General features: G+C 40.4%; 1 long non-coding RNA gene across 1 annotated transcript; it reads left to right on the top strand.

The window, feature by feature from the left end:
• The first annotated feature begins 1,396 nt into the window (after positions 1 to 1,396).
• LOC114484685 (uncharacterized) lies at positions 1,397 to 10,680 on the top strand. The gene is made up of 3 exons (XR_003677865.1): positions 1,397 to 1,444; positions 3,720 to 3,838; positions 10,555 to 10,680. It is a non-coding gene; the product is annotated as an uncharacterized lncRNA (long non-coding RNA).
• Positions 10,681 to 11,394: the final 714 nt, after the last annotated feature.

Raw genomic sequence — 11,394 nt, 5'->3', positions numbered from 1 at the left:
AGTGAGGTACCTATAATAAACAAATTCATAGAGACAACAAGTAGGATAGAGGTTACCAGGGTTGGGGGGAGGAGAGAATGAAGAGTAATTGTTTAACAGGTACACTGTTTGTTTGGGGTGATGAAAAGCTCTGGAAATGGAAAGTGGTGGTAGTTGCACAGCGTTGTGAATGTACTTTAAGCCAGTGAATGGTAACTTTAAAATTTCACGTTATATATATTTTACTACAATTTTTTTTTACAGTGGGAAAAAATCAGTTTCATATGTTTTAGCCTATAAGCTATATCCCCACCAGTAGTTCTATGGGGACTTAGTCTATCAAATCAAGCTCACGAGCAACTCATTCCTTCCTATGCTCTGTGGAGCTACCCAGTGTGCACCGTGGCTCCCAGGGTGGGTGTGGCCTACAGGACTGCCCACTTTTGACACCTTCCACTCAGTTAATGGGATAGGAAATGAACAGTTCTAAGTTTAAAGAATAGGTTCAATGTCACAGTGCAGCTCCTTAAAATCCATATAGTCCAGGCCTTCCTTCTTATGTCTTTTGTTTTGGTTTCTCTTTTCTAACACCTGTCCTTTAGCTTTAAAACTAATTTTTTACTTCCTGGTTCTGACTTGGTAGAGCAAAGCCTTATTATATTACATTTCCTCATAAAATTTCCCAATGCACTTTTATTTTTCCCCCCAGAAAAGCTTGAAAGTATACTCATTTTTTACGAGTACACTTACCTTAAAGAATAGACAGAATTTCCTGGATAAGTTGTTATTATTTAATACTTTCAGGGCTACACATTTCAAAGTTCTAAAGACAGTGTTAAATGCTTCATACCTGCAGAGACGTCTTCTGGGTTAATGGCTAAGCTAATATAAAAGAGGAGGGAGCTTTGATAATATGTTCCCTAGAGAAGGCTTTGTGGTTTGAATGGAATGAGGAAAGTCCACAATGACTATTTTTAACATAAAAATATGAGAACTAAGAATCTGAGGAGATGGTCCCATTTCATCTTCCTTCATGACAACAGGCAGAGGATGTAGCTAGGGAGAACAAGGTACAACATAAAAGATCTCAGCTGATAATATGCTAGTGCTCAAGGATATTCAATTGAATTTTAGACACCAGCGCCTAGAACAGACATGCTTAAAAATAGCCTGTCCATCCTGCTCTGGGAGGATCTCTCTGAAACGGACTTATACCCAGCTAAGGACTTGGACACAGTCCAGGGTATTATTTCACTTATTTTACTCTAAAGCTTTTCGATCTCTTGGGTTTTATTTAAATTTTGAAGGGTTCTATTTCATATATTTTATGTAAACCACCACAGTGCAAAATAATCTGATCCTTTTAATTTGTTTTTACTAGCACAGTCCTGCTTATTTCATCTAGGCCAAAGAAGTACATATTTTCCCTGTTGGAGAGTAACAACCATGCCTCTGGAGAAGACAGGTGAATTGCTTTAGCATGACTTAGGGCTGCTAATTATGCCTCACTCCTGCCCTTATGCTAGCTCTAATAAACTCAGAGCTCCTTAACAGTGGTATAGCTCAGCTCTGTCCACGTGTCTGTCCAGAAGAGTCCAAATTTTCCAAGTCTTACTTAGCTAAAATATATGATTTAAATATGGACCTGCAAAGTCAGCCTGATTTTCTCAAACATTTTCACAATCAAAACTGCACTGCAGTCACCCAGCTCAACCATTTGGTAATTCAAGTCAGACAGCAAGTTAAATTCTTACTACATGCAGCCTGGTGAAGCTTCAGCTCCAGTCTTGCTTTCTGCCTTAGCACACCTTCCAAATCTCTCAGCCAGCCTGGAAGTTTTGTAAAAAGGCAATTTTTCAACCAACTCTTCCTTTTGCTTGTGTTTCTTCGAAGTCTACTCTAGTTTGGAAATATTATTGCTTATCCCAGAAAAAAGTCAACACTGTTAAGCTCTAAGGCTCTGATCACCAATTTCAACATGTATGGGGGTGGGGGGGAGGGTCTTTCCCCACATCACCAACTAACAGTTCTCCGACACCAACTGGGTGTCCTACCATTCAACGCAATTCTGACACTATCCATCCAGAGCATCAGATCCCACAGGTTAAGGGCTCAGTCCCACAAGACTGCCCTTCTATTTTAACTTCTATTTGAGTAGACTGATTTTGAAATGATATGTTATAAAAATTCTCAAGGGTGTGGCACCTCAGATGAAAAAGTAACCAGTACTGCTTCTGGAAGCATCCAAGACATTTGGGGTTCTAGAGAAAACTAAGTCTTCAAATTTCAGGGGTAAAGCAACCCTGGTTTGTGAAGTTAATACATATGTAAGGGTTCTGGTCACCCAGATTCCAATGTGTGGGGAAATACCAACAATTCTCTGATAGTAGTTGGGTATCTTAGAATTTAATTTCTGACACTATCTACCCAGAGACAGCATTAGATCCCACAGGTTAAGGGCTCAGTCCCACAAGACTGCCCTCCACCTCAGATGCCAATTGCAAGTCCAGGTTGTCACCTGTGCTTCTTCTGACCAACCAGCTACAGATTGGAGGTTCCAACGACCCCCTCCTTGGGTTACAGGTTAAGGGCTCAGTCCTACAAGACTGTCTCCTCCCCCCAATTCAGAAGCCAATCAACAAATCCAGGATGTCACCTGTGCTTCTGAGGTAATGGCTATAAATCACAGAGATTCCCACAACACCCTCCTTGGGTTTGATTAATTTGCTAGAGCAGCTCACAGAACTCAGAGAAATATTTTACTTATTATATCACAGGTTTATTATAAAAGGACAAAACTCAGGGACAGCCAGATGGAAGGGATGCTTAGGATAAGGTATGGGAAAGGAGCCATGGCGCTTCTATGCCCTCTCCAAGCGTGCCATTCTCCCCGAATCTCTGCATGTTCATCAACATGGAAACTCTCTGCACCCTCTTTTTCGGGGAGGATTCATACCATAGGCGTGATTGATTAGCTTAATGGCCATTGGCAATCTATTCATTTCCAGTACCTCCCCATCTCAGGAGGTTAAGGGGTGGGACTGAAAGTTCCAATCCTCTAATCACATGGTTGGTTTCCCTGGCAGCCCCCATCTTTAGGTGCTTTCCAAAAGTCACCTCATTAACATAAACCCAGTTGTGGTGGAAAGGGGCTTGTTATGAATAACAAGACACCCATTTTACCTTTATGGCTCTGAAACAATAAAGTTTCAGGAACTGAGGACAAGAGACCAAATATTATGACAAAAGATGCTCCCATTGCTCTTATGGCTCAGGGAATCCCAAGGATTTTGAAAGCTGTGAGCCAGGAACCATGGACAACAACCAAATATATAAGAGAAATATATTTTGGTCATCTGAACAACAAAATATATATTTCTTATAAGTCACAATGTCACAAGCTTATAAACAAATTGCTCATTTGCTACTAATTCATATACTACAGCATTATTAATCTGAATCTTACTAAATTAAAACATGGTATTCAGACAGAAACTGTCTAGAATTTTATGCTTGCCCTGTCATTGGAGGAATGAAAAAAAGGCATTAGTGACATCAACAGTATAAACAAAATTATGAGAGAATTATCTACAATCTAGTCTCTCACTACAGTTGTTTTGAACATTTTAGAAAATTCTGTTGAAATACTAAACTCCTAAATCATTCTTACTTATTAAAGTAGCTTCTCTAAGGCATTTGAAACCAGCATAGGAATGACCTGAATGTTCTGTTCCACACAGATCTTTCTAGAATCAAGAATGAAAGGACAAGTTAAAGAGGGTCCCCTGGGTGACTGTACTGCAAGCTACCAAAGTTTGAGAGTCACTTCCTTTAGGACTTCTAAGACAGAATTCATCTGGTAAGAACGATAATATATATTCTAGTATATAATTATATTATATTTAATATATAATATAATAAAAATGCTATTTCTCTGAATATATTCTGAAAATCAAACTTTTCACAAACACACAAAGAGGCTTACTTTCAACCAAAATTGGTGAGGTTTTTAGTTTTTTGTTTTTGCTTATTTATTTTTGTATTTTTGACTGCTAGAAACAGCTATTTTTTTTCTTGGCTCTTAGGTATATTTTTTTCCACACTCTTTCAGATAAGATTTATTCTTTTTAGAATGCAAACAATGATTTGTCAACTACTGAGCATCAATTCTTTCCCTTCTCAATATTTTTAGGCTCATTTCAGGACTTCTTGCTTCTTTTTTTAAAAAATTAATTAATTTATTTATTTTTTATTTTTGGCTGCGTCAGGTCTTAGTCGCAGCACGTGGGATCTTCGTTGAGGCATGTGGGATCTTTCACTGCGGCGTGCAGGCTCTGCATGGCGGTGCGCAGGCTTCTCTCTAGTTCTGGTGTGCGGGTTTTTCTCTCTCTAGTTGTGGCATGCAGGCTCCAGGGTGCATGGGCTCCGTAGTTTGCGTCACAGAGGCTCTCTAGCTGAGGTGCGCGAGCTCAGTAGTTGCGGTGCACGGGCTTAGTGGCCTTGGAGCATGTGGGATCTTACTTCCCTGACCAGGGATCAAACCCGTGTACGCTGCATTGTAAGGCGGATTCTTTACCACTGGACCACCAGGGAAACCTCTTCTTTTTTAAATTTTAATTAAAGTATAGTTGATTTACAATGTCGTGTTAGTTTCAGGTGTACAGCACAGTGATTCAGTTATATATATATATATAGAATCTGAAAAGATTCTTTTCCCTTATAGGTTATTACAAAATATTGAGTATAGTCCCCTGTGCTATACAGTAGGTTCTTGTTAATTATTTATTTTATATTTAGTAGTGTGTATATGTGAAGGACTTCTCGCTTCTTTCGGGGGTTGACCTACATAGTGCAGAGGACATCATGGCTCTGGTCTTGGGATTGCAGACTCAAAATAACTGTTTGCAGAAGGTGCTACTGTTTGAGGCTGTGTTGCTCACTTAGTTTGCTCAAGGACTGGAGAGAAAAACTGCACTGTTTCCAAATCAGCCAGTCTTTTCTGCTTGGTCAAGTCCTTCAACAAACTTGGGATTGCATATCAAAATAGTGATTTATGATAGCTTTTAAACGTGTTCTAAAAATGGTAGTGTAATAGGTGGTATAACCAAAAGAAGCAGGCCTAGGGCTTTTCACTTAGTTTACCTAATCTAGACACCAGAAGCTTAAACCAAACAAAACCTGCATGTGTGTCACAAACAACAAACATTACTGTAAATGTAATATGATGACATTACAAAATGTCTGACAAAAGGGAGAAATTTGCCTTACTTCCATCACCAAAACCATTGACCACTATTATTTTTTAGTATTTCCTTCTAGATTTTTCTGTATGAAGTGTTTTTTTAAAAATTATAGAAATAATGTAACTAAATTAAAGGAGTTTGGAAAATTGAGAAACAAATAAAAATAACACCCATAATGCTAAAATGTGATTGCTATAATTTTGGTGTATTTTCCACTAATCTTTTTTTTTTAATAAATTTATTTCTTTATTTTTGGCTGCATTGGGTCTTTGTTGCTGAGCATGGGCTCTCTCTAGTTGCAGCGAGCAGGGGCTACTCTTCGTTGTGGTGCGCGGGCTTCTGATTGCGGTGGCTTCTCTTGTTGTGGAGCACGATATCTAGGTGCACAGGCTTCAGTAGTTGTGGCACACGGGCTCAGTAGTTGTGGCTCGCGGGCTCTAGAGTGCAAGCTCAGTAGTTGTGGTTTACAAGCTTAGTTGCTCTGCGGCATGTGGGATCTTCCCAGACCAGGGCTCGAACCCATGTCCCCTGGCAGGCGGGTTCTTAACCACTGGGCCACCAGGAAAGTCCCTCCACTAATCTTTTATTTTATTTTATTTTATTTTATTTTTTTTGTGGTACGCGGGCCTCTCACTGTTGTGGCCTCTCCCGTTGTGGAGCACAGGCTCTGGACGCGCAGGCTCAGCGGCCATGGCTCACGGGCCCAGCCGCTCCGCGGCATGTGGGATCTTCCCGGACCGGGGCATGAACCCATGTCCCCTGCATCGGCAGGCGGATTCTCAACCACTGCGCCACCAGGGAAGCCCTTCACTAATCTTTTAAAATTGTATTTTCTTTATTTTAAATAGTAGGTGTGTATACATACCCTTTTTTAAAACAAACATTCTTTCACTTCAAAGAACATTCAGCAAACGTTAGCATGCTATTTCTTTTCTGCACCATGCATTTTTCACTTAAACTATCTGGCAGATCTTTCCATATTAAGACATCTAGAGCTGACTGTTTTGATTGCATAGTATTCCATTAGGTGGATGCAGCATAATTTGGATAGTCAGTCATTTACTGATGCATATTTGGCATGTTTTTAATCTTTTGCTCTTATAAGAAATGCTGACTTGCAGTTTCCCATCCAACATGTAAGGAGCTTGGAATTCATTACTCCCATCCTCACAAGAAAAAAGGTGAATAGATTGAAAATCAACAACTCCTTTTAAATCCATCAGATTTAATAAATCCATCACAGGGCTGACTGCTGCCCCCCAAACTGGAGAGACAGGCAAATACACAGAATCACAGTTTACCAGAGCAGAAGCCTTGGAACAGAAGCCCACAGCTTCTGTTTCCTACCACAGAACTGAGGTAGGAAAACTTAAACTGTAATTGATAAACCTCCACACTGGAGGTTCAGTGTGGAAAAGCTAGAGACCTAAAAATGCCAGGTTGGGGTGGGGAGGATCCCATCTTAGGAGGGCCCCCATAATTTTGTAAGTTTTACCTCTAGGAGTTCCACCATGTTTTGTGCAGACTGAAGAAAAATCCCCTCCTGCCTCTCAGTAGGGGGAGGGAAAAGTAACCTTTATGAAATATGGCCAGAGTAGTCTGTTCTTCTTAACAAAGGCCTGCCCTCAAGGGAAACTTTTTTAACAGTGCCTAACTACCTTGGGTATTACTAGAGCCTAAATGATGCAGGCTGGGACATTGGGCCCTCTAGCCTTTTACAAGAGGGAAGATAAATACTCAACTCCAGTCCCCTCTAGCCTTCCTGTTTCACCTAAAGGGAGGGAGGGGGAAAGGATGAGGAGCACTTGTGAAGGTCACAGTTCAAGGGCCCAGGCTCACTAAGAGACTAAGACCTAATCATAGCCTATAGAATGCTTCCCCTCCCCCACACTTTACCACCACATCACTAAAGGGCCAGTTACCACAGTTCCTTTTTCCCAGTACATCATGTCCGGCTTTCAACCAAAAGTTACAAGGCATACCAAAAGACAAAAACAGTTTCAAGAGACAGCACAAGTATCAGAATAAAACTCAGATATGGAAGAGATGTTGGAATTATCAAACCAGGAATTTTCAAAAAAATTTATGATTAATATGCTAAAACCTCTGGTGGGAAAAATGGACAACATTAAGAACAGACAAGTAATGTAAGCAAAGAGTTGGAAACTCTAAGAAAGAATCCAAAGGAAATGCTAGAAATAAAAAACACTATAACAGAAATGAAGAATGCCTTTGATGGGCTATCAGTAGACTGGACATGCCCAAGGAAAGAATAAGTGAGCTGGAATATATGTTAACAGAAACTTCTAAAACTGAAATGCAAAGAGGAAAAGAAGAATGAAGAAGACAGAACAGAATATCCAAGAATTGTGGGGGCAGTTATAAAAGGTATAATGTACACATAATGGGAATAACAGAAGGAGAAGAAAGAGAAAAAGGAACAGAAGAAATGTCTGAACTTACAATTGGTAAGTATTTTCCAATATTAATGACAGACACCAAACCACAGATCCAGGAACCTCAGAGAATACCAAGCAGGATAAATACCAAAAAATCTATACCTAGGCATATCATACTTAAATTATAGAAAAACAAGGACAAAATCTTAAAAGAAGCCAGAGGGGAGAAAAAACCTTACCTATAGAGGAGCAAAAATAAGAATCACATTGGATTTCCCTTCAGAAACCAAGCAAACAAGAAGAGAGAAGGATTGAGTGAAATATTTAAGTGTTGAAAGAAAAAACCACCAACCTAGAATTTGGTATCCAGCCAAATTATCCTTCAAATGTGAAGGAGTAATAAACACTTTCTCAGACAAAGAAAATTGAGAGGATTTGTTGCCAGTAGATCTGCCTTGCAAGAAATGTTAAAATTAAGTTCTTCAGAAAGCAGGAAAATAACACAGTTTAGAAACTTGAAAGAAAGAAGAAAAGAGAGGGAGGGCATTAGAAAAGGAATAAATGGGGAATTCCCTGGTGGTCCAGTGGTTAGGACCCTGTGCTTTCACTGATGAGGGCCTGGGTTCAATCCCTGGTCGGGGAACTAAGAGATCCTGCAAGTTGTGTGGCACAGCAAAAAAAAAAAAAAAAAAAAAAAAAAAAAAAAAAAAAGAAAAAAGGAATTAATGAAGGTAAAATAAGATATTTTATTTTTCTTATTCTTAATTGACCTAACAGATAACAGTTTGTTCAAAATAATAATAGCAATGTTAGCAGTAATAGCAATACTTAATAAGTGTGATAGCTAAAGGATAAGTGAAATGAATGACAGCACTATTATAAGGAACGGGGCAGGGGGGAATTGGGAATACTCTGTTATAAGGTACTTGCACTACTCATGAAGTGGTATAGTGTTATTTGAAAGTGAACTTGGACTAGTTGTAAATGTATATTGCAAACTCTAGGGCAACCACTAAAAAAAAAGTATAACTGATATGCTAAGAGAGAGAGAATATGGAGTCACATATAAAATGTTCAGTTAAAAGCAGAGAAGGCAACACCCCCATGTTCATTGCAGCATTATTTACAATAGCCAAAATATGGAAACAACCTATGTGTCCATCAACAGAAGAATAGATAAAGAAAATGTGGTATATACATATACAATGGACTATTCAGCCATAAAAAAGAATGAAATCTTGGCATTTGCAAAAACATGGATGGCCTTGAGGGTATTATGCTAAGTGAAATAAGTCAGACAAAGACAAATACAGTATGATCTCACTTATATGTGGAATCTTTAAAAAATAAAACCATGCTCGTAGATACAGGAACAGATTGGTGGTTGCCAGAGATGGCGGGGGCCAGTGGGGGGGGTGGCTGGTGGTAGGTGGGCAAATGGGTGAAGGGCATCAAAAGGTACAAACTTCCAGTTATAAAATAAGTAAGTCATGGGGATGTAATATACAGCATGGTGACTATAGTTAATAATACTGAATTGCAATATTTGAAGCTTGCTGGGAGAGCAGATCTTAAAAGTCCTTATCACAAGAAAAAAATTTTTTCTGTAACTATGTATGGTGACAGATGTTAACTAGACTTATTGTGGTGATCATTTTTCAATATATACAAATATCAAATCATGTTGCACACCTGAAACTAATATAATGTTATATGTCAGTTATATCTCATAAAAAGAAAAAAGGCAGAAAAAGAGAAGACAAAACACACACACACACACACACACACACACACACAAAACAAGGACAATGAGTAGAAAACAGGAATAAATATTAACCCAACCATATCAATAATCACTTTAAACATCAGTGGTCTGAATACACCAAATAAGGGACTTCCCTGGTGGCTCAGTGGTTAAGAATCCACCTGCCAATGTAGGGGACACGGGTTCGAGCCCTGGTCTGGGAAGATCCCACATGCCGCAGAGCAACTAAGCCTGTGCGCCACAACTACTGAGCCTGCGCTCTAGAGCCCGCGTGCCACAACTACTGAAGTCTGTGCGCCTAGAGCCCGTGCTCCACAAGAGAAGCCACTGCAACGAGAAGCCTGCGCACCACAATGAAGAGTATCCCCACTCGCCGCAACTAGGGAAAGCCTGTGCACAGCAATGAAGACCCAACACAGCCAAAAAAAAAAAAATGTATATATATGGATGGCAAAAAAGCACTTGAAAAGATGCTCAATATCATCATTACCATTAGGGAAATGCAAATTAGAACATGAGAAAACACTACATACCTTTTTTAAAAAAATATTTATTTGGCTGCGCCGGGTCTTAGTTGTGGCATGCAGGATCTTTCAGTTGCAGCATGCAGGATCTCTAGTTGCAGCATGTGAACTCTTAGTTGCAGCATGTGGGATCTAGTTCCCTGACCAGGGATCGAACCCGGGCCCCCTGTATTGGGAGTGCAGAGTCTTAACCACTGCGCCAGCAGGGAAGTCCCCCAACTGCTTTTTTAATGTCTCCACGTGGATGCTTCACAGGCATCTAAAAAATCACATGCTTAAAACTAAGTTCTCAACAGTCTTTTACGGTAAATCTATTCTTCCAAATTATTCAAGCCAAAAACCTTGGGATCAACAAATTCTGATGTCTCTACCTTCAATATAAACCCAGAATTCAGCCACTTCTGATCACCTGCACTGCCAATACACTATTCCATAGCACACTGTGGCAGAGATTGCTAGCTGCTCACCTAATCCGGGCTTTCCGCTTCTTCTTGGGGACACATTTCCCAGCCTCCCTTGCAGTTAGGTATGGCCAGACAATGAAATTATAAACAACAGAATGTGAGAACAAATTTCACGTGTCACTTTCAGCCTGACCATGTAAAACTCCCAAGCATACTCCTATATTCTTTCTCCCCTTCCAGCTTGCTACAATAGAGATTGCTCTCTACCTTACCCCTACGGATGACCTTGGTAGCCATGTGTTGAAGATACTGAAGTCCTATCAGCCTAGGTTTCTGAATGACTGCATTGAGAACTGTCCCAGTGACCTGTTCACCCACCTGGTACTCTAAGATGAGCAATAAAGAAATTTGTTTGTTTGAGCCAGTGGGCAATGGGAAACTGATATTGGAGGATGGAAAGATGGAGAGTCTTATTAAATGACAGCAAAATGCTTGATTAAGGTAACACCTGTATTAAAAAGAAGTGCGGGGGCTTCCCTGGTGGCGCAGTGGTTAAGAATCCGCCTGCCAATGCAGGGGACATGGGTTCGATCCCTGGTCCGGGAAGATCCCACATGCCACGGAGCAACTAAGCCCGTGCGCCACAGCTACTGAGCCCGTGTGCCACAACCACTGAAACTTGCGCGCCTAGAGCCTGTGCTCTGCAACAAGAGAAGCCACCGCAATGAGAAGCCCGCGCAAAAAAAAAAAAAAAAGAAGTCAGGCCAAGTGCCTCCTGAGCCGATGGTTTTAGGGAAACAGGATGGAAAGCAATGTTAATAGTGTGTATTGATGGTTACTTGCTGTGTTTAACAAGGTATTATTACAAGAAAGGGTAAAGCTCAGGCCAGAATTGGCGGATTCAAGGGCAAAAAGGAAAAGAGTTAAGAAATTGGGGAATACAGGGCTAGAAAATCTGTTTTTTTTTTGTTTTTTTTTTCGGTACGCGGGCCTCTCACTGTTGCGGCCTCTCCCGTTGGGGAGCACAGGCTCCGGACGCGCAGGCTCAGCGGCCATGGCTCACAGGCCCAGCCGCTCCGC

This window comes from Physeter macrocephalus, chromosome 21 (assembly GCF_002837175.3).
Source record: "Physeter macrocephalus isolate SW-GA chromosome 21, ASM283717v5, whole genome shotgun sequence".
In the NCBI taxonomy this organism is placed as follows: Eukaryota; Metazoa; Chordata; class Mammalia; order Artiodactyla; family Physeteridae; genus Physeter; species Physeter macrocephalus.
Note: the sequence above shows the minus strand (reverse complement) of the source record. Positions and strands in the feature narration are given on the sequence as shown.